The sequence below is a fragment of the Manacus vitellinus genome, unplaced genomic scaffold, assembly GCF_001715985.3.
Source record: "Manacus vitellinus isolate BGI_N305 unplaced genomic scaffold, ASM171598v3 scaffold_4_pilon, whole genome shotgun sequence".
Classification (NCBI taxonomy): Eukaryota; Metazoa; Chordata; class Aves; order Passeriformes; family Pipridae; genus Manacus; species Manacus vitellinus.
The window spans coordinates 19,945,412-19,968,707 of record NW_021940604.1 but is presented as its reverse complement, the minus strand read 5'-3'; the positions used below and the strand labels follow the sequence as shown (position 1 = coordinate 19,968,707).

General features: G+C 36.3%; 1 protein-coding gene across 1 annotated transcript in view; it reads right to left on the bottom strand.

The window, feature by feature from the left end:
* HS3ST5 (heparan sulfate-glucosamine 3-sulfotransferase 5) overlaps positions 1-23,296 on the bottom strand; it is a 181,095-nt gene that overhangs the window by 133,296 nt on the left and 24,503 nt on the right. The gene's annotated exons all lie outside the window — the stretch shown is intronic.

Below are 23,296 nucleotides of genomic sequence, written 5' to 3'. Positions count from 1 at the left end.
AGCAAAACAGGTCTGGTCACTTCAGGCTGCTTTGAATACTTAAGACACAGTTTCAGGAGTGCTAGATATTTAGCAGTCATGTAAGAATATTGAATCACCCAACTAGTAAGTTTAGACATCTTCCACATAAATAATGGATGTAATTTCATATCCTTTTTGATATTAAGGACATCAACACAAAAAAAAGTTGAATATTACTTGTAAATTAGGTCATGAAAAAACAAACACTCTCCAGATTTTAGAACTGTGTAAACTTATGGTCTGTTTTTCATATTGCTTATATCTTATCTAAAAATACAGACTTTCACTTGCAGTATCATATTCATTTTTACTGAAACAATTTGTACTAAGTTAGAGACTGAAGGAATGAAAGCCAAAGGAAACAGATTCATAAAGACAAAAAGCCTGAGTATTACTCTTCAGACATTAGATGCCAAGGGGAAAAAAAAAAGGAAGACAGGAAGGATGCAAGGATGGAAAGAAGGAAAGAAGGAAGGAAGGTGAAGAGAGAAAGAAAATAAACAGTACTGTAAATGGGGCAGGTTTATTTCCCCAGTCTTCTTTTCTGTACAGCATTTTAAAAAGCAACAGCATATTATAAATTTGTGCCAAAGCTACTAGCCACTTAAAAGATTCCATAGAGAACTGATTGATTCTTTTCATGTCTTCTGCATACTTATTAACTCTACAGTTATTAATTAGGTCATCGTCAGAACTTTGTTTCAATATAAAAAAATGTAAAGTTGTTTAATACTTTCCATCAAAAAAATCTTAATGTGAGTTGTTTGTAACCTCTCCAAATTTGAATAAGGAACTTGAAGTGTTTATCCTAAGCATCTGATTCAGACTTCTTCATTTTGGTAAATTCCAACCCTTTCAAAGAAAGAGACTTGAGAAAATACAATGCTAAAAAAACCCCTCTAAACAAACAAATAGGAAAAAAAAACACCAAAAAAGACCTGTAGGGACAACTCATTTTTTAGATTTTAGCATCCCCAATGGTTTGGGAGAAAAACCCAATATTGTACAGATAAGATCTTTGTGCCAAAGGTATGTTTTTTACTTTTTCTCACATACAGACATATGTTTTCAGGGGAAAAAATCCCAGATAATCAATACTCATATATTTAGTAGGTTAGCTTTTTGTAGCCGTTTTTTCTTCTTCATAATCTTGTTCTCAGAACCAGCTCTGGACTGTTTTGTGGCTCATCCAAAGCACTGATGGTGAGCACAGGGAGCTGGCATCCCAGTCAGTTGGGCTGTAGAAAGCCACCTAGCTCAGGTGGCAAGCAGGCAAGATGTAGGTACACTGCGTGCTTGTGCACGTGCTGATGAGGAGCAGCTGTGAAGCATGGAGAATGTCTGAATGTTTGGAGGTGAGGAGGGAACCTGCACAAATGATGTGGGCATGAAGCACAAGCCTGTCAACAGGACAGTTCAGCCAGAGGGGTAAGAGATGGGGATAGGGTGAGGAGGGTTTCAGACATGGATCCATTAAATGACTAGGATTTACTGGGCATCAGTGGTTCTCAGAGGTATATTCAACAAGAATACCTGGAAAACCATGTAGCAGATGTGGGGCCAGGAGTCTAAAAAGTTAAGAGATGGAGCAGGATAAAAAAAACTTGGAATGCGGTGTCCAAGACAGACTTAAAGCTGAAGACGCTGAAGGAAAAGAGGCAAAGGGCAAAATGAGATATGAAAAACTAGGAAGTTGAAGAGGTAACTAAAAGAAAAGTGGTCAGGGAAACCTACTATTGGAGAGGATCTGAGAAAGACATTTCACATTACAATAAAACATGGGAATAAATCAAGATAGGAGAGACTAACAGGCTGCATTAGGAGATGGTCTAGGGAATAACATCCAGAAGTATGAGAGAATAGCCTGAAATGGCTGTCATGGTGATCTGTGAAATCACCTGGCAATCTCTGCTTGTTTCACCTGTGGTGCTAATCTATGCTAATCATAGCACCTCACTTTCACTGTAAGTTCTATATGCTACAGTGGTCTCCCTATCTGTATATATAGATCAATTTTTGAAGGATGTAACATATTATCTTCAAATTTTATTTCTATTTTTCTATTTTAATGAGAACCTTGTCTGGTTTGGTGACAGACCTGCTGTACAAAAACTCTGGAACATGCAGAGAAGACTGAGAGCTGCAGGAGCTTTTGTTTAACCTCCTATGGAAGATGGAGGGTGCTTAGTGATAAGGCAAACGATTCCAGAATTGGAACAGAACATATTAAAATATGGTAAAGATACTCTGGAGATATGATCAAGTCACAGAACTTGTATGTGAATCTCTGTGAGTTGTTTAAATCAGATTAATGGCTGGTCATTTTTTCCTTAGTATCCTGGTATAAGATTTGCAGACATTCTGATGACAGTAAGTGAAAAAAATGTTGAAGTTTGATTAATCGAATTGCTTCACAATGCTGCAAAAGACCTAGTTTTTCAACATCTCAAACAGGACTTTCTAAACCAGTGGACAATTTTAATCTCCCTATATTTTAAATCTGTAAATTGGAACTAATAATTAACATTGTTGTGTAGAATAAATAATAATGTTTGGGACTCAGGTAAAATGGTAATGAGCTGGATAGGGAAAAAAACACTATTATATTCAAAATAAAAATAGATAGTACACAATTCAGGGTAAAGACATACTGAACCATGAGGACAAAGAATCAGACCATGCAGCTTCATATGATACTCTTCCCTGCCCTGGAAAAGTGGATGGAAATCAGGCTGTGACTGTGTGATCCTTGTGTCCTGGTACACTCCCTGGGGAACTGAATGAAGACGTCATAAACACCAAAGTTCTGGCATTTCCTAGAATACCACTCCTTCGAGTACAGCTGTTTTGTGTATGTGTATTTTTATGCCCATGTTTCTGTACAATGTAACTGTTAATGTAAATGTCTGAGTTGGTATTTATCTCTAAGTGCAATACCTGACATTTATATGCTTCTACTCTCTCCTTCAGATTTAATGGCAGGACAAATCACATGTTAGAATGGTATCTCAAAAAACCTGCTTCTATTAAACTGCTCCTGATTAAATTCATCTCCTCCATTCAAAAAAAACCACATTTCCAATATTCGGTGGTTCCCATGGACTCCATTATTGATCATTTTTACTCTAAAATCAAGTATCTTCTATCAGAAAGAAAAGCCACTTAGCAACCAAGACCTTAATACTGAAGTTATTTTAGGATATGATAACAGGAATGGGGATGTATTGTGTGCAATGGCCACCATGCAAAGTGGTACCATCAAAATCTTGACTAAAAATTAAGAGATTGACTCTTCCTGTAGAAGAACTACAGGAATCTTTGACTGGTATACATGAGAAATTGAGTAGCCATCAAATCAAAGCAGTTTATTGATGGGAGACGATTGTGTGGCTTTTGAGCAGTTCAGCTGAGGCTTCCCTGCCAAGCTCATATGGCATGGCAGCAGTAGCACTGCTAGCATGACAGATTCTTGTTGCAGGAATGAACAAGGTAGGCTTACTCGGATTCAAAGTATGAGGACATACTTGAACTCATCTACAGGTTAATTCCTTCATACAGCAGAGTAGTAGTATGCATGAAGAAACACTGTCTTCTTTAGTCTCATGTATTTGGTTTGCCTCCCAATGCTTTCCTTGAATTCACAGAACAATGTGAACTTTATAGTAGAATGGGGAAGTAGATTAAAAACTGCCTGCAGCATTGGAAACAATTTACATTGGGTAATTTATTCAAACAATTGGCAGCTCAAAATAATTAGATCTCTATAAAGAGTTTCCTTTAAATTAAGCATACCATAATAATGACTGTAATATGCATACAGGTTTTGCTAAAAATTTAGCTGTCTGATAACTGATCTCTGTCTTCAATTTTGTAATTTACAAAAAGCTGTCCTTGTTTCGGACAGGTTGTATTATTACTACATTTTCACACATTTGTTTTCAGTTTCAACTGGGAGACATTGATCTAAAAGGACTCCAAAGGCTGGTCTTATAGGTAGTATGTTCAGATAAAATTAGGGTTTTTCCCAGCTAATGTAGTCTGCCAGAATTCTTTCCATTAGTGGTATCTTGGCTTTTTACATACTAATACCACAGTGCCCTATAATTAAAGGGCATTTATGTCTCCACATTGCCATTAGTATAAAATATACTTGTACAGCCAAAAACATGTTAAGCATTTGGTTGAGCCAAAATATCTGAGGGAAACTGATACCATTAAGCTCTCTGGACTGTTGAAAACATTCCTAGGAGATTAAGGGTTATGCTTTACCTTTAACTGTGCTCACATAAAGTATGCTGCAGTTAATTCTATGTAATTTGAATTGAAAATGACACCATTTAATTCTCATGTAAGTTTTAAGTAGCCTGCATTTTCTCTCCTTGAACTGAGGGATTCTGGACAGTGTATAAGACTTCTGCAATGTTTTATGGAAAGTATGTTTAACTCACATTACCATTACTGCTTCCTCATGTATCATTGATTTCAAGCAATTTAATGCCAGAGAGAACATTCGATCGTTGAGGCTGACCTCCTCAATATCACACCTCACTAAATGTCATCCTTTGGCCAGTTTAGAACATAATATTTTGACTGAAAATTTTTTTTTTTTTGATCTACAGGTGATTTACCTGTTGTGGGCAACTGTGACTAGGCTGTCACAGTTCTTTGAAACCATAGCAATAACTGAGAGTTGAGCAAGGATGGAATGCCCGTTAACATGCTCAGTTAATTTCACTACAAAACTCATACCACACAGTGTAGAGAATTCTAATGGTCTCTGCTGACCTGTGGTGGGAAAATATTCCTTTGTGGTCTCATGAAGACTGTAGCAGCAGGTATGTGAACAAGGCTGACCACAGAAAAGTATTCTTTAGGTTCTTCTTAACTAGTAGTCAGTAACAGCCAACATGCTATTTCAGTTGCAGCCTATCTCTAAAACCTCAAGAAGAGATGACAATTAACTCCAAATATATGAGGGTATTTGCCTTTTTATTTTAGCAATACAGACTTAAAGTAATTCTCTAAAAGTATAGAGAATGGTTGCAATTAAAGGTCTTGGTTTACACACTGAGACTCTCCAACTGGTAAACAACTGTTTCAGGTTTGGATGCAAAACCAGCTGGGTGAGATTCTACAAAATCACTGGTCAAAATTTATTTACAAAAAAAAAAAAGACAAACCTTCCCAGTACTGGTTAAATTTTAATGAACAGTATTCACTGTTGTCAGTGAACTCATTCCATATTTTTCATGTTTGCTTCCAGGAGAAAAACAAAACTCAACACAAAACTCAAATAGCTAGTTGTGTAAAAGATCTTTACTATCTATGAACAGTTCTTAAGAATATCAAAGTACAAATAGTTCTTGTATCTATATAAAAAATAATATATTTACTTTTATTGTGATCCCATTACCATTATGTGAATGATAATCTGTATTACCAAATATTCAAGTAAATGTGGCTGCCAATACAGCATTTTCATCCATCTGAACTGAAAGTAGGAAAAGGTTGCTACTGATTCCTCCCCGTTTCTGAAAAGTACCCCAGCTTTAATTTTATACAGGTTATTCAAGGGTAAGCATCGAATTGCCAATGCTTTTGTTGGAGTGTAGATTTTCTGAGATACAGGACCTAAGTGAAAATACTGTAGCTCTTCAATGTTACACAGATGATTATAAACACATTTCAGGTATGAATTAGCAATGTCAAGATCAGGGAACCATTATATCAGATGTTGATTTTCAACACAGTAGAATAACTGCAGAGTCCTGAGTATTTGTTCCATTATAAAGACAGAGGATGTCTCCTACTTTTGAACATGACAAATGTGAGAACTGAGATCAGAAAAACTGAGTAAAAGTTACTTGGATTAATAACATTGTTAGTTTAGTCTGACACACTTCAGCGCAGGCAAAACCAATGAAGGACAGGATTCCTGAAAGACATGCTGATGAAAGCAATATCTGATAAATTCTGGATAGAAATTAGGAAGAAATACACAGTATTGCAAGTTCTTACTAAAATCCCAAAATAAACGTGTCTGAAGAAACAGGTTTGCTTTAAGCATTTTCTTTGATCATTGCAATTACATTAAGCTCGTAAATTATGCTATTAAAAAAAAACAACTCAAAAAACCAACTAATACTAGAGTTTTCTCTGTGTCATACCTATATATGTCAATATATCTATATAAAATTTGTCTTGAAGGGAATTGGGTATAAAATTGAAGTTCTCAGGACACAGCATGGGGATGACCTCAGGCAAAGGAGGATATAGCAGAGGGGATCAGAAACTGAAGTGTAATCAAAATAAGGTCTTTATGTATTCCAGTAAAAACAAAGAAACAAATAAAACAAAAACCCCCATAACAAAAAAAAAAAAAACCCTCCCCCCAGATCAGAACAGTAAATCCTAATTTACAAAAAAAAGTTATCTACAACTTCCAAAGCAAAAATTTGTGGAGTCTAAATATTGGTCTAACCAGAACTTTTTTTTATACAATTTTACACAACCACTGCAGTTATTATTTTTAACTTTTTTAGTGTAAGGTATATATTACTATAAACCCTGGTAAGACCACTTACACAGTGAAAAGTTTTCTTAGGTCAGGGCCAACGTAAGAGTTCTTTGTGCTGGAATATGACAAGCATAATACTTCTTTCGAGAAAGCAACTTAAATCGGCAAAACTCTATTTCAGCCAGTATACTTTCCTCCAGCACACCTTTCCTCCTCCTATGATAAATAAGTTATCTTGAGAGTCTGGCTGCACTTAACAGGTTTGATGATAAGAGCTACACTGATAGAATTACACCAGTCACTCCTTTGTAGTACAGAAATAGTTCACTTTGATAAAGTAGCTTTCTTTAGAGGTGCTGCTTAAGCCAGCTCCTTGAGTAGAATAACATATACTATCAAATTTTTTTTTCTGGCTTTTTGACTATTACTTCTGCCTTTGTTACTGTTTTGATTAAGGGGTTTATATCTAAAATGACCAGAAATGTAACATCTTTGAACATAGACTACTACTGACAAAATCTTAAAATTCTTAGTTCAACTGCTTCTTTACATGCTTTTAGGTATCTTCACTCCTATAGTTGTGTCTACCAGAGTGTGCACTGTCAGGCTTTTGGCTAATATAGCTATGCCAGTAAAATCTGTAATGTAAATTTAGCCTTAGACGGGTGTGACTTGTTCCCTTTCCAGGTGGGATAGAACTAATATATGACCACTTACTACTGGGTGACTGTTGAAATCATGGATTGTACCAATATAGATTTTAGTGTGTACTAATGCCCTAATACTGATGTTCCACCTGTAGGACAGAATTGCACTGATTTAACTTAAATTGGATTTCAATCTGGCATAAATCTTTAACACACAAATGTAGTCCTGGGAATCAGCTGCTCTGATGTTCTTACACATTATCTCACTCTGCAGCGTGCTTCGTACAAGTCAAGAAGCTTACTCTCCTTAAGAAGGGTAACCTGTATCAAACACCTCCCATTTATCATGAGGAAATGGAGCATGCACAATGCACAGTTATCACGGAGTCACTGAGGCCTGGTAACATATTGTCACCCAGTCACTTGCTAATATGTCAAAGCTGATAGTTATATTGTGATAGACACCTGCACCGACATTAAAACAGAGTATGCCTAAATGCTTCACAAGTAGAGTAAATTACCCTGTCCCAAGGTTTATGTTGACATTACCATTACAATTTAGTAGTAGTCTATAAAGTTTAATCCTAGATGTGTGCCTACATGTTACAGTGTAATTGTCTCTGTAGCTGCACTGTGGACTTATCCTTTACTCTTCAAGCATATGAATACATTAATTTCTGACAAAGGATGACATCCTTACCCTGAAGAGCTTCAAATTCTTAGAATTATGAAGCAGCTTCCTAAAGAAGTAGGTGCCCCCGCTGCCCTAAATGAGGGTTAACATGAGAATTTTTTTTTCATGAAGTTAAAGTGGAGTGATTTGGTTTATGTCTTGACCTCTGTGTCTGTGTGCATATATCCATCGCTTAATATCAGTGAAAGGGCAATTTCATTCATAAATCTGGTCCCTGCTGACCCATAAAACACAGATAAAATGAAAACAGTGTCCAGAGACAGATTTTCACCTATTTAGCAAGGTCATTTTAATTAATCTTTTTGGTTTGTACCTACATAATTGTCCTGCATGGCCAAGGACAGAGAAGGAAATGCAGGTGGTAGAAATAATTTTTTTCTTTTTTATTGCTGTGTTCTCTTTTTCAAGAGATAAGTGGAAAAAAGAAATTTGCATTTTTATTTAAAGCAACAAAAGTGAATTTGCATTTTTCCGAGAACTGCAGCTTCTTTTCTCAATGCCTAATAAAATATTAATATTAAAATAAACAATGAGGGCACTTGAACAAATAAAAAATTTTAATTAGTGCTGCTAAATGATGAGTTATTTTTTTTTTCATATTCAGAACCCTTTCAGATGTTGCCCACTGCTCATTTTAGATTCCGTAAAATGTAGGGGTTTAACAACTGCATCTAAAACAGAGACAGAGCTTAAAGAACTGGAAATTAAAAATAAATAAATTAGCTGTCCGCTGCCATAAGCTAGAGCTTCAAAAGTCACACTTGAGCTGCAAAGAGAGATTAGAAAGAATGTCAGCATGGAAAAAGGGTTCATTGAGGTGAGCAATATGTATAGGGGACTCCAGGAAGGACTCATGAAGCTTTCAGGAAAGGTTCTGGCTGACAGGAGAGAAAAAGACAGTATATCGTTCCTCTTCTCTTTGACTGAGGTGAAGGATTGGTCTTGGTTGAAGGTGGCTACTTTTTTCTTGGAATTGCACTATTGACTTAATAATGACAAAATGACTAAGTGAAGTTTTTTGTTTTCTGCAGTTTTTGTACACTGACTTCTTCCAACTCTTTCACCACAATTCCTTGGCTTGTGCTAAAACTTAAATCTCATGTTTCCCTTTTCAGTGCTAAATGGGCTTAGCCATACTTTACACTGAAGAGTAAACAGCAACGTACAGTCAACACAGGGAGGAGAAGTGCCTTGATTCTAATAGAGCCTTTTGAATTTGCACTACTGATTCCTCATTTCCAGATCAGTAAGAGTAAAGGAATAACTCTCCTCCAGAAAAAAAAAAAAAAAGAATGCAATAGATGACAGATGGAGAATGAATTCATGGAAGACAACAGAGAACCCAAAGAAAAAGTAGAGTAGGTTTAAATAATGGAGTATGCAGCAGCTTCTACTGTGATTCCAAAAGGACACTTGCAAGGAAGTACTTTAAATTAATAAACACCATTATAAAAATAAGGCATTTGCATCAGTAAACAAATGAATAAAGCAAGTATTTTAAAGGTATACTGTATGCATTCAGTGTCCCCTTGGAGTATGGACTATGCACTTCTTATGATTTACTTACTGTATATATGCAAGAACAAAAGCAGCATCAGTATTCATGTTAGTGATGATCTTTATAAAACTATTCAAGATTATAACACACTTAATATTGCATAAATGTCTACATTAAGATTTTCAAACCCTGGTAGTTTATACACCTAAATTTTTCTTTACCCAAACTGGCACACATCAAGAAATCAATTCAAAAAGGTGTATGTTTAGGACTTCATAAAAATTGGAATTTCAGGGATAATTCAAGTTGGGCATACAGAAGAAATCAGTTATTATTCAGGTGGTGTTTTTTCAGCTGCTGTGAGTAGTTTTGACATTTTCAATGTGAGAAAAAATTATGGATGCTTGACGCATTTTTTTTTTGGACAAATATTCTTTTGAACATCTAGTGGACTTTTGGTTTGTATTACCTATGTCACAGTTTGTGGCCTGCTTTTATTGTCTGTACTCTGTGTTTTCAAATTGCTTAAGAGAAGCTAAACAACACAGAGAGTGGTGCCTCACTTTTCTATTGCAAACCCTGAGTTCTTAGTAGTAGTTTCCTTATCTAATAAATAATGTATTGACTGCTAAGCCTACTGTTTATGATGACCTTATAAGCATAAATATTTTCTTCAGTAAAACTAATACATGGCCCCCCTAACAGGCAATCACTTTTTTGTTTCTCTCACTTATTGACAGATAAGGATACATATATTTCTGAAAAATCATGGGTAAACACCTTGCTTTACTTGTAATGATATACTCACCTAAAAGCAATACCTGGTAATCTTAAAGCTTGACTAAGTTTTGATAGTTTACAGGTACCAAGTTGGACAGACAAATGTGAAAGGATCATGTTATACAGAGTTCCAAAAATATCCCCAAAAGCTGAAGAGTAGAAAGATTAAAAATGAAAAAGCAAAATAAAAGGGGAGTAGTGGAGACAAAAAAAAATCAGTAACAGAATGAGAGGCTAGGATGAAAAAACTCTTCTTTATCCCTGTAAAAATTAGCTTGAAATAAATAATATATACATATTGGATGATTGTAGTAAATGTGAATGATCCTCAGCTTTTGTTTTTTCAGTGCCTCTTTCTATTTTAGCTTTCCCTCTCCTCTTTTGTGTTCCATTTGTGTGTACTTTACAATTCTTATTACTTATTTGTAGCCTTGATGACTGCATGCAAGGTCAACTGTTATCATAACATCCTACCTAATCCTCCCACTCTGTACTTCACCAGACTCTGAGAACTGTATAAGTGGGCCATACTACCTGAATATCTTTGCCAAACAGGGCATTATGCAGAGAGCCAAGTAAGCTGTACACAGCCCCAAAGTCCAGCAATATGATGAGAGTGCAGGTTCATTACGGTTTTGGATTCAAACCTCCTGTGGGCATACTGTAAATCAAACACTGAAGAAAAGGTCAGATAAAGGAGCTTAACAAATAGATTTCGTAAATCCTTTTTCTGAATTGATGTCATGGAATAAAAAACTTTTCATTGCATGGCATCTTAGCATAAAGTTAAAGAGGTCTCTCTGGATGGCAACAGGCATAGTAGAAGATGGTATCTCAGCCACAAGCAAGATTATCAGGAATTAAGGGCAGATCACAGGGCACGTGTGACTGACTATTCATATTATCCTTGTTGTTAAACTGGGGAGTTTTATGTATATATGCATTTTTAAGGAGCAACCAGTCTATGGTGTCTGACCCCTCTTTGTCTATTTAGGTACTAGTACAACCTCAAAATTGAAGGATTTTCACCTCTCTGTGTTTGCTAAAACATTTGTGTGGAAAATCACTTCCTATGTACTATTCCCTGAAAATCTCACAAGAGAACTATTTGGGGAGAAGTATTCCCCTGATCAGTGTAAAAGCTTATGCCTTGAATAGTCATTTCAGGGAAGGGAAAATGTACTAAGCATATAACATTGCAAGTCAGGCATGACTAGCTAAATCCCTTGAATACTAAAGGGAAAAAACCCACCTTATAAAAATGATCTGATAATTATCTAATTGCTGTTATTTGTTGAGATCTTTAACATACAGGACCCTGCCCCAAATAAAACTCATAAATCAATTAATTTTATTAAAAGCTGATCATGCACCCCTTAAAATCTTTAATAGTCTGTTGCAAGAGAAGAGGCACTGCTCCAGTGAAGGTGAGAGCTACTGCAACATTACTGTGGTCAAGAACTGCTGCTGACCTGGTGAAGCAAATGAGCTTTGCGTTTCAGCTGACAAAGCAAGTTTATGTTTCCTTCCATACAGTTTTCTAGTTCCCCTCACGAAGAGACTGTAATGAGGCCTAGCAAAATGAACCTAAAATTATCTCATGCTGCAGTAAGGCAGCACTAGTCCCTATCTCTTCCAAAGTCTTATCTTGAAAGATGCTGAACCCAAATAAGACCTCTGAGCTTTCAAGGGAACAGTAGTTCCTGAAGTCCTCAGTAAAAAGCCCATGCTTGTCCAGTCAATGCTCTACATAACTCAATTATCAGGGGAAAGAGTGAAGCTTTTGACACCTTGAGGAATGCAATTTGACATTTTCAGATGAATGTCTGCTGTGTGGATTATATTATATTATTATTTCTTCTGCAAAGAGAAACATGTTTAAGCAGCATTAGAATCAGGAAAATGAACAAGAGTAGAAGATATAATTTCCCACAAACACAAGTCATTGATATCCTCTTCTTCTTTAAAACTGTTGAAATGAAGACTCTCGGATGGACAGAAAGAAGATATTGCCTGCAGCTTAAGTGACTTCTTCTTACAACTGTGTTGGTAGAACAGACAAAAAATATAACTTCTTCTGGGTCAGTGGGGCACAAAAAGCAGGACTACACATTTCTGAAACATGTTTGAAGCACGGACTGAAACTTTCAGCTGTAGCTAGTTAGTTCCCACTTATGGGATCACCTCTCCAGGGTACCTACTTGTGAAGCAACACATATCCACTAAAAAAAGGGGCTCCAGTGAAGTGTGTTTTAACACTAAATAATACATATATAAGCACTGTGGCTGAAATCTCTGGAAATTTACTAGAGATTAGTCTGAGTTCTTTATCAGTTTGTAAATAACCATTAAATTACGAGGACACTGCTGATTAATTTAAAGCCTGAACTTTTCTTTCTTATCCTCTGAAAAACTTACTGATGTTAATAGAAATTTTGGGTATGCAACAATGCAGGATTGAGTCCAGAATACTCAGGCAATATTGAAATATTAAAAGGTTATTCCAGATACTTAGTGTTCTTGACTGCAAAATTCTACAGCTAGAAGTACTTGGAAAGCATTTTGATTGTAGCAAATTTACTACTTGCAGTCAGTGATTTATTTCATGCCCTAATGCACCTAAGGTCAGTAGCCCAAATTTATCTCAGCGATTTTCAGCAGATTATGGCTTCTACAGTGTGTTCATACATCAGCTACCTTGGGATGTTAATGTTTATCTTAATCTCTAAATTCGTCCAGTTAATGGTAATACTTTTAGATCTGAACTTTGCCTTTTTTCTTCTTCTGTATTAATCTCTGCATAAAATCACCTTGCAGCAAGACATTATATTCTCTATTTTTGCCTTGCTTTGAGATGCTACTAACAGCTTTTAATTTGGAAAGACTATCTCTGAGTTTACTGTGCCTGACTGGTTTCAGCTCAATTGTTTCCCTAGCCAATAGAGCATTCATTTCTCCTGAAGGTCACTGCAAGCTGCCAAGGCATTGAAACACATCAGCTTTTCATTCATGCTGCAATCTAATGTTACAGTAGCATTAAGATAAATGGAAGTAGGCATGTGTGTATGACTTCCTCTATCAACAATTACCAAATTTATTATAATACAAAAAATTTAGTCCATCAGTGAATGAGCAACCTACGTTCTTTGAGTCCAACACTTTCTTCAAGTCACTAGAAATTAATCCTTTCATTACAGTGGTTTGGCTGCATGCTGATAATTATTTGTATAAATTACCCCATCATGTCATCTGCTTGTGAAAGTGGCTCTTCCAACTGCAGAACAACTGTTGCAATAAGATGTAGTAAGCTGCATAGACTCAAACTATCCCATAAAACAAACACAGTGGCCACCTGTTGGAGAAGGGCAGCCATTAAATATTTTAAGGGGCTGGACGTGGTCCAGTATTGTTCATTCTACCACCAAAATGAAATGACTATTCTAATCAACAATATGCATTTTAAAATTGGGTCATCATATGTCTCCAGTGCCTGTGTTGTTTGGAATCAATACATGTGGTGCTGACTCATGCTGCCAAAAGGCAAACTAGCCTGTTTAAGCTGAACTATTTTCATGTTGGTGTGCTCTCAATTTTACAGAATTCCTTTAATCTGAGAAATTGCTAAAAATTTTGTTATGACTCAAATTTAAATTAGAAAATTGAGACTAGAGAGTCTGCCAAAAAAGGCTTACTTTTCACTGAAGTTGTAAAATGCAGTGGTCAATAATGGCAATAAGAATAAAGAATACCTAAGAAGCAACAATAATAGCAAAAAAAAACCCCAAAAAACAAAACCGAAAAACCACCAACTCAAAAAGCAAACATAGAAAAGAGAAAAATATTGCAGTCTATGCAATAGTTACTCTAGTTTATTTAAATTTTTTTCTCTACAGTTTGTTTAAAAGACAAAACAAGGAAGGAGTTTATTTCCTTGACCTTCCATCTTTGCAGTTGAATATTCTGTTTGAATTTGGACTTGTGAATGTATTTGGAGATTTTTAAGGAGTTCTTGGATCTCCTGTTGCAGTGGTGGGAAACGCATTACCTGGCTATGAGAATAATATAGTGTAGACATAACATGGCAAGTTTCCTCACAAAAGTCAGCCAAAAGGCATAAAATGGATCTATCAACACCTTTGTTGTTTTACAAGTGTTACCTTGGGAAATGTTGCAAGTTATGCCAAGGTGTCTGATAGGTTTATCATACCGATAAATACTTACTACAATCAAAATCAATTAAGCTAATTTTATTGATGATTTCAGTCAAAACTAAGTGCAAATCACAAGCAGTGAATAAGTAGCAGAGTACATGCAGTCCAAAATCAAAAAAACCTTGTCTGATGATTCCTGATAGAAAGTGAAGAAGGGTGGCTTGTTTCACACAGATTTGTTCCTTATGTTAAACTTTAATTAATTAAATTTTAGATAAATATTAGAATAAATAAATGTTGTTTGCAACTGAAATTAAGGCACAGAAAGCTGGAGCAAGCTTCCATATTTGAACACTGGTACTAATGTATTTATAAAGTAAATATCTAAGGAAAAAAATAGCCTTTTATGTGATTTTTATCTATCAAACCAACCGTATTATAGACTTATTACTTGCAGTAAATATCTAAATGATAATTCACCAGTGTAACCGGTCTAGTCCTTATCTAATAGTATGGTTACTTTTCTCATCTGACTGAAGTTCTGAAATGGAAAAGTAAGCCAGATTGTATCTAATCACTTTGGGTCAAATCATTCTCAAGGCATGAAGAAAACTTGCTCAAGTACACCAATCCCAGAAGGACAACTCCATATAATTCTTTTAGCTTTTTTTCACAGAGAATATATTTTTTGGTTAAGCACATGGAGGGAATGATAACATTTTTTCTCTCCAAAGTACTGAGCTAAGTCTGAAGTTCTTGAACTTGCAGAAGAGCTGAATGGTTTCTGATCCTCCAAGGGGGAAGCTTCTTGGACATTGGCAATGAAATACTATTTTAAAGATGAAAGCCATACGAAGATAGATTTTGAAGTCATGCTGCCTCAGGCACAGAGGTCTTCTGTAGAGTTGAGTAGCAGGTATATACTGGAGAAAACATTATCCAAACAGCATTGTTTTACCTAACTTACATGGCTAGGATGTACACAATGGATGTACAGCTAAAGTACTTGTAGGTTTTTCAACTCACTCTTGGGCTCACACTGATGTCCCTACTCTGTATTTCATTCAATTATTTGTACTCAGACAGTGGCTGAAAAATATATCATTATAGTATTTTATGAGCTGTTTTGCTCTTATTTTTAGTAACTTGAACTGCTGTCCAGATAAGAAGTGAATTCAGGACAGGGAGCAAATGTGCATCTTCCTTACAACAACTTCACTGTTTTATGAAGAGGGGTGAAAAGAGTGGAACAGAAAAACACCAGTCTCACCAACTATTTTATTTCTGTGTGTGAAATAGCTGCAAGGAACAATCATTCAGTGATAAAGTTGGATCTTTTCAGTAAAGAAGTGAGTCAATTGTAAGTAATCTAACAGTGGGCATGTTAAAGTCAGTGGGAACATTTGATTGCCACCAAATAGAAAGCAATTATGGCAGACAGAAAAAACTCAGAACCAACATAGTTCTAAATCCAGTTTAACCGGTGATCTGTGCTGCTAAGATATTTCAGCCCCACTCCTTCAATTATCTTCTCCCTCAAAAAAGAGCAGTATGAATGAGTGTCTCATTCACTGGGATTCCTAGATAAGTGATTGCCTCTGTTGGTGACTCAGATTAGAAACCTAATTTAGAGAAGCTGTGGAGGATTGCTCTCCTTCTTCCACTGACTGTGGATCAGCTTGCTCATGGCTTAAATTAGCCTTTGTTTAATATCTCCCAAAATGACTGACTGGCTGCATGTGGTGCTGACTCTTCTTTTACATATATTTTGCATCTGTCATTATTCCTAAGCTCTAGCCAAAGGATACAGAAGTAGTCTACAACTTAGTCTTGAAGCATACTTGGAGGAAAAGTACCTGATGGGATCTGTAGAGCCACCCCAAGGTCCTGTTTATTTTTGCTCATTTTTCAGATTGAAAAGTCTGCTCCTCCTGCAAAGCCAACAGCACAGTTCATACAACTGCTTCCTAATTCAATGGCAATAAAATCAGCATAGTTCACACTAGCAGTTTAAACTGTTTAAATAGCCTGATTCACTCTGTGCTGGAAACTGGTGAGGGACTTCTCACACACACACCACTCAGTGAAGCAGTGACAAAGTGTGGAACAGTCAGCCCTGCAAAGTGTTCACTCCTGCACCAGGAAGAATCCAGCTAAAATCTCATTTCCTTCCGACCTCAAGGTTCCAGCATCACAGAGATAGCAGAAAAAGAGAGAGACAAAAAATTCTTCCTATTATTATGTAAAAAAGTCCTAAGCTCCTATCTGAACTTTTACTTCATTTAATTTTTTATCCTATCCCTGCTCAGAAAGAAGCAAGAAAAATAAGAAAACTCTCCCCTCTAGTGATTTTTCTCATTAGATTTTGGTCTCTGGTTAATTAAATAGATCCAGGTTCCAGATAGAACCTTGTTTACAGTAAATTACCTTGTTTTGGTCAGTTCCTCAACTCTCTTAGCCAACAGCAATGCAGCAGATACTTCTTTCTACTGCTGTACTACAGTATAACAAAATTAGAGGTAATTAAACCTTCTATTTGAATTAGCATAAGTGGCAAGGCATATTTCTAGTTCCTGCCACTTTCATTGCCTAAAGAAACCTTCAATATGTGCAGGAACTTGTTCTTTCTTTAGACCATGGTTTGTAACAGTAGTAGAATGGATTACACTGTTTGACCTAAATGACACAGCACTTGACAGGTATCAGCAACCTAACATGATAAGAGTCTAATAGATTTGTTTCTTCTCATATATTGTTGCCTATTGAAAGAGTTAACTCTGAGATAACACATAAGGTAAAAGAACAGGAGTGGCAAGTTATGAGAAATCTCCAGGATAATATATGTGATGTTACGTTGATTATGTATTGGAAATCCCCAAAAGGAATTTTGCAATATTTAGTAGTAAGAGCAAACACCATTAATGGCTTGGCAGAAGATGAGATCTTATAAAAATATCTATTAGACACAACTGAACGAGATCTTATTTGGTTTTGAATAGGTTATACTCTCCTCACACTGAGCTTGCGCTGTGCTCTGGTCCATCAAAAGCTTGGTAATTTCAACCCAAAATCCATGAATCCTAGGGAAATCTCAGTTCATCTGGAATAGCATTATGTTTCTGTCACACAAAACTACATCCCTTGCTCTGACTTTAGCCTGCATCATTTTTATAGATGTAGAGAACAGTAAAGTGGTCATGCTGAAGTAATTGAGGAGACAGTGTAATCTGGTGGAAGACAGTGTCCAAGCAGCTGGAAGCAGGCTTTCTGTTCTTTACAGGCAGCAAATAAATAAGTTAGAAGCACGGTGATTGTTTTACTGGCAGAGATATTTGTTGGACAGAATAAAGGCAGTCATGGAGACAACTTCACGCGCAGGAAACTCTGGTATAACAACATCTCCAGTTGGGCATTATGCTAAAATGGGGTACAAATCAGACCCTCCCAAGCAGAGCAGCAGAGCTTTGACATACACGGAAGAACAAGGATGGCTTGGGGAGCTATAAAATATTCCTTGTCTGAAGGTGCTTGTTGAGACACAGATGTTTTTATTTACAACATACAAGTAATATAGGCATAACTCCTCATATGAATACTCTCATTAAGAACGGTTCTGGTTTTTTTCTTGTAGTTTCATATTTCCTATTTAAATTGAACAACAGCAACAAAAACCTTCAAAAAACTCAACCCAATTTAAAGTTATTAAAATGAGATAATTTAGAAATTGAATTTAGATCTGTAGACTTAGACAATTTAAAACCTTGTCCTTGCTTACACTAGTTTACTTTCCCTAAGTTGACAAGTTCATAACGTTCAACAACCAAACTGTGCTCTGACTCCAGTGAAAGGTGATGTACTCAAAATGATGTGAGAAATGTGCTGCTGTGAGGAAAGCTGACCTACCTCTTTTCCAGTGCACAAAGCAGCATGCACCTTCCTCTCTCAATGCTATGAAGAATTTCTGTGAGCTTTACAGAATATTACGGAACTAGGTATTGCATGGATAGCATAAAAAGAATGTCTTGAATATGAAAATTCTACTATATTCAGGAACTAAATACCCTCAAGAATTAAACATAGCAGTTTCTTGATAAGTAATTGACTTTCTCCCACCCACTGAAAAGGAAGAGATAAAGGCTCTGTGTAACATATGTCTGGATACATTCGGGTCATACATAGTGACAAAACACAATATGCCAGGGATTATTAAGTAGCTTCATACTGTTTGGCAGAAATGAAGAGGGGAAGTCATAACATTTTGGCACACATTCAACTAGACAGCACATCCTTATGGAATGAATACACATATCTGAAAAGTGACCACTCAAGAGGCCAGTATAAATTGGCTGTACAGCAGAAAAAGTCCTCAACAAAAGGTCAAATGAACTTGTTCCAAATATGACATAGGGATACTTTTGTGTGGTCACTTAAGAAAAAGGTTTTTCACTGGAGGTGAATGATAAGGTCATCAAAAGCGAGAATATAAGGGTTGATTCTTCTGAAAGGTAGAAGGCATTCTCTGGGTTTACAAGGGTTTGCTGAAAAAGCATTATACTACATTTACATTGGTAAATCCTGACCATGGAGGCAGAGTAACAGCAAAGGAGTTTCATTCCAGGCATAGAATAAGCTGTACTTGCAAACTGGCCTTTTTTTGCTGTTTTAGAAGCATTTCTACATGCAGGGAGTTGCTATCATACTTATGTCAGTCAATATGGTGAAAACATCTCACTCCTCCCCAGCCCAGCTATGTCAGCAAATTGTTTTAAGGGCAAGTATGGTCTAAGTAAAGAATTGTCATAGACCCTTTTTTTGAAGTTTTGCTTGTTTTAGTAGGACAAAATGGAAATTATTTTGGATTCATTGTATTAGATTTTATTTACAAGCTATCAGTATAAACAATACTTTGGATTTTTAAGGATTCCTACTACTGTGCTCCTGCTTTATCCTGTCATTCTTTTTCTACCATTTTCCCACCCCCTAGATAATAATGTCCTACCACTGAAAGCAGAGTTCATTTGTAGGAAAAGACACAAAGAGTAATGTTCAACATTGTACAAGAAAGCCAGCTACTTGTTGGACTACATGAGAAGTAGTATGACCAGTAGATCAAGGGAGCTGATTCTCCCCCTCTAATCTGCTCTCCTGAGACCCCACCTGGAGTACTGCATCCAGTTCTGGAGCCCCCAACATAGGAGGATGCGAACCTGCTGGAGCAAGTCCAGAGGAGGGCCACAAAGATGATCAGAGGACTGGGGCACCTCTCCCAGCAAGATAAAGGTGAGAGAGCTGAAGTTCTTCAGCCTGGAATAGAAAAAGCTTCAGGGATATGTTATTGTGGCCTTTCAATATTTGAAGGTGGCTTATAAGAAAGAAAGAGAAAAAACTTTTAACCAAGGCCTATATTGACAGGACACAATGATTTTAAATTGAAAGAGTGTAGATTTATATTGGTTGTAAGGAAGAAATTTCTTTATAATGAAGGTGATGAGACACTGAAACAGTTTGTTCAGAGAAAGTGTGGATGCCCCATCCCTGAAAGTGTTTGAGGTCAGATTGGATGAGGACTTGAGCAATCTAATCTAGTGAAAGATATCCCTGCCCATGGCAGGGGTGTTGGACTAAGTATTTTTGAAGGTTCCTTCCAGTCAAAGCAAAGTGAAAAAAAAATATTCTCAAGTTAAGGTTTAGATAGTAGAGATTACTTGTATATCAGCCCTATACAGAAATGGATTTCCTCAATTAATTCTACTCACTAAACAGAAATTCCTCATCTGAGTAAATATAAGCATAACAATTAGAGTTTCACATTTGTTCTAGTCCCTCTAGGTTTTCTTTGTAGTGAAGGTACTTGTTTGGCATGTTTCATCCACTTCTAAAGCAGATATCTGAAAGCAGTCAGATGATCCACACCCTAAAAGTGTCTCTTTCTTTTCTTCAGCTATAAAGACCACCTAACTGAAATACTGTAGATGTTGAGAGTTAGGTGAAATGAACTTCAATCTTACTATACAAAACCATGAAATGACAAAAGACAACAATAAACAGAAAGAGAGACTTGTTCATAGAAAGTGAGAAGGTAATCTGAGCAAGCTTCATAAATTCATCTGTGAGAACTAGGTCTCACTTCCTTACTTATGAATGCAGGAAGGCAAACAGGAGTATTTACCTTTACTTACTGATCAACCATGTTTATAAGACCTCTGGTTGAGTTTGATACATTTCTTTGTACATAACACTTTTGCATATAACATGATCCATTTTCCAAATTCCAGAATCAATGGGCAGAATTGTATTGATTTCTCAGAGGAAAAAAAATGGAAATCATAAAAAAAAAAATCACACATTAAATATTTGCCATCTATTTACCTAAGCAGCTAGAAGCACCTTTCCAATTATCTGCAGTACAAAAAATAGAACTGATAAATTAATACCTTGCATCAAAACTGCTCTCATCTTGGTTCTAACCATCTTCCCAGTAGATTTTTGTAGACTGATATTCTAAATGATATATCTCTCAGAAGCAAAAATAAAATAAAAAAAAAAAAAAGAGGAACGACGGACTAGAAGATGACAGAGCCATAGGGGAGAGGATAACTTTTAACCACAGTTAGAAATTGCAACTTCCATGAAACTGAGAAAAACATTAGACTCAGCATGGCTGGCCACAGGGATCCAAAGCTCTAGGTACATGAGAAGAGATATGACAAATCTTGATGTGAGGATAACAGAACAGAAAAGAAAGGGGAATATCAGCTTTGGGAAAGATGGTTTGGGAAGAAAAGGGAGGCCAGAATGTACAGGGAATCACATCAAATGATGAAAAGTGGAGGCCTGGGATGGGAAGCAATGAAAAGCAAAGTGCACACATGTCTACAGGGAAACAAAACAAACAAAAGAATGGACTTCAAGAGTCCCTGGAATAGAAAAGAAGTGCTGGTCAGTACACAGGACTTACATTGGTTACGGACAAAACATGAAGGAGTCAATACACTGAGTGCTTTACAAACGAATAGAGTTTGAGGAGGCCATATATTTTTCTGCCTTGGCTCAGAGTTTCCATATGACACATCTACTGTTAAATCTTTAGAGGAATATCAAGAGGTTAATTTAAGTTTAGCATATTTATCTTTACAAATCTTAATGACACTGTCCAGTTAAACAATATATTTCTTCCAAGACTGTTGACAAAGCAAGCTGTTAGGCATTTTGCTTTCAGGACAGTTGACCAATTTTTTGTTTGTATTTTTTTAAGAGAATTTATGAGAGTCTAATAATATCACACCTATCATTACCATCAACTGCAGTGTCCTCTCAGTAGCTAAGGAATTTAAGTGCACAGAAATACTCTAGTCCAATGTCAGTAGAGTAAAACTTCAGCTTTAGTTTAAGGATTGCTAACTTTCTTAGGACAATTAATTCATCTTTTGTTAGAGAAAAGCCTGTCCCAAATCATTCATTGTGGATCCAAATCTCAGACAGGACTTTACCACTGAGTTCAGTCAGGGACAACAGAATACTTGGAGCCTGTTGCTTTATTTAATATGGTCTAGCTCTTTGCAACCATAAACTTTTTCAGTTTAAGGCATGCAAATAAATATTTTAGAATCACTTTACCAGGAAAACTCTGCAACACCTACAAGTTAAACTTGGTTTACATTCTAAAATGGATTAATTCTATTTTATTGTTTTCTAGGAATTTGCACATCATCTGTGACCAGTTTACAAAGGCTTTTCATGCTACTGTTCCTAAGCATCAGCCAAACATACTCACCCTGGCTTCTGAAAGCAAAGCTGTGCTCTTTCCTTTTCACACGTAATCATCAGTAACAAAGATTCCGAAGGAAAAATTAAACCCCAAGATAATACTGGGCCACCCCACTGTCTTTAGATTAAGCTCGCAATGAAATTACATAGATGTAATTGACTGGAACTTAAGTAAATAATTCTACTAGGGAAGAAAAGGGAGAGCAGCTCACTCCATACTACCCAAACTGGTCTACAGTACTACCAGAATTTCTTAATTTTTTTTCTTTAATTATTAAGGGTTTTTTATTGGATTACCACTGATGAATTTCATTTTATACAACCACATTGAAATAATTTCTATAAAAATTTAATTTTCCAGAAGTAACAAATGCAGCCATTTTTCTATTTGTCTTTGATCTATAATGAGCTTGAAGATTCATTGTGAAATTTCCATTCTTTTGGGTAATTATTGTAATAATAAGAAATTAACAATCAATTTTAAGCACCAACTTAAAATGAGCCTAAATTAATAATTCCTGCAGAAATGCCCTCAAATAAACCAATAAAGGAAAAGAAAAAATGCCTTTCCCAACAAGTAAGTGCTAGGAAAAAAAAGTTAATTTGTTAATTTGGCACTTTCTTTTTCATATAGGAACATAAGGAAAAACCACAGCTTCCTGGAACTCTACAAAAAAAATTGCGCTACATGGGATAAAACTATTGAAAACTCAGTGCTGAACAGAACAAGCTGTAGTTCACTCTCACGTCACTCTTCCTCTCCCCAGAAAGATGCATAAATTTCTGTCTAAATCAGATTACACAGTGCTGTGTAATCAGGACTGTGAGGAGTGTGTGAAGAATCCAGCCCAAGACAATGGGTGAACTCCAAATTTCAAGATAAGAAAGGATGGAAGACACAAAGCATTAGGAGATAGGAAACTACAATCTCTTTGACACCTGGCTTCTCTTTGGCACTGGGGATGAGAGCATGAACAAAAGCAAGGATCCCTGCAGAGTTTATATAACCTCATTTGCAAAGTCACTGAATCTATACATCTCCCATTCATCTTAATGGAGCGACACTACTGCAAGCAAAGTCACAGTTCCAGAATGTCTCCCGATTCCTTGCTTTCAAAAAACTGCCAACAACCCAGTTCTCCTGCCTCTCTCTCTATGTATGTCTAGGCCATTTCCAACAAAATTGGCAGGTTTCTGGCCTTTAGGAAATCCAAAGCCACA